The sequence below is a fragment of the Myotis davidii genome, unplaced genomic scaffold, assembly GCF_000327345.1.
Source record: "Myotis davidii unplaced genomic scaffold, ASM32734v1 scaffold472, whole genome shotgun sequence".
Classification (NCBI taxonomy): Eukaryota; Metazoa; Chordata; class Mammalia; order Chiroptera; family Vespertilionidae; genus Myotis; species Myotis davidii.
Window position 1 is genome coordinate 1,778,942 of NW_006283774.1, and position 246 is coordinate 1,779,187.

Consider the following 246-nt stretch of genomic DNA (forward strand, 5'->3'; position numbering starts at 1 on the left):
CAGGCCAGCCCAGGCCTTGAAACTTCTCTGGCCTGTGCGTCACCCTTGCCCCTGTGACAGTGAGTGTCATGTGTCAACTTGTCTGCTCAGAGCCAGGCCTGTAACCCAACACCGAGCGGGGGGTTGCTGGAAGGAATGCGGGGAAGTAAGTGGTTAAGGTCTGCGCAGGGCTGGAAGGCAGGCCAACCCCTCCCCGCCGGGGCCCCTCCGAGGCAGGGAAGGGCCTGGGGAGCCAAAGCTGAGGTT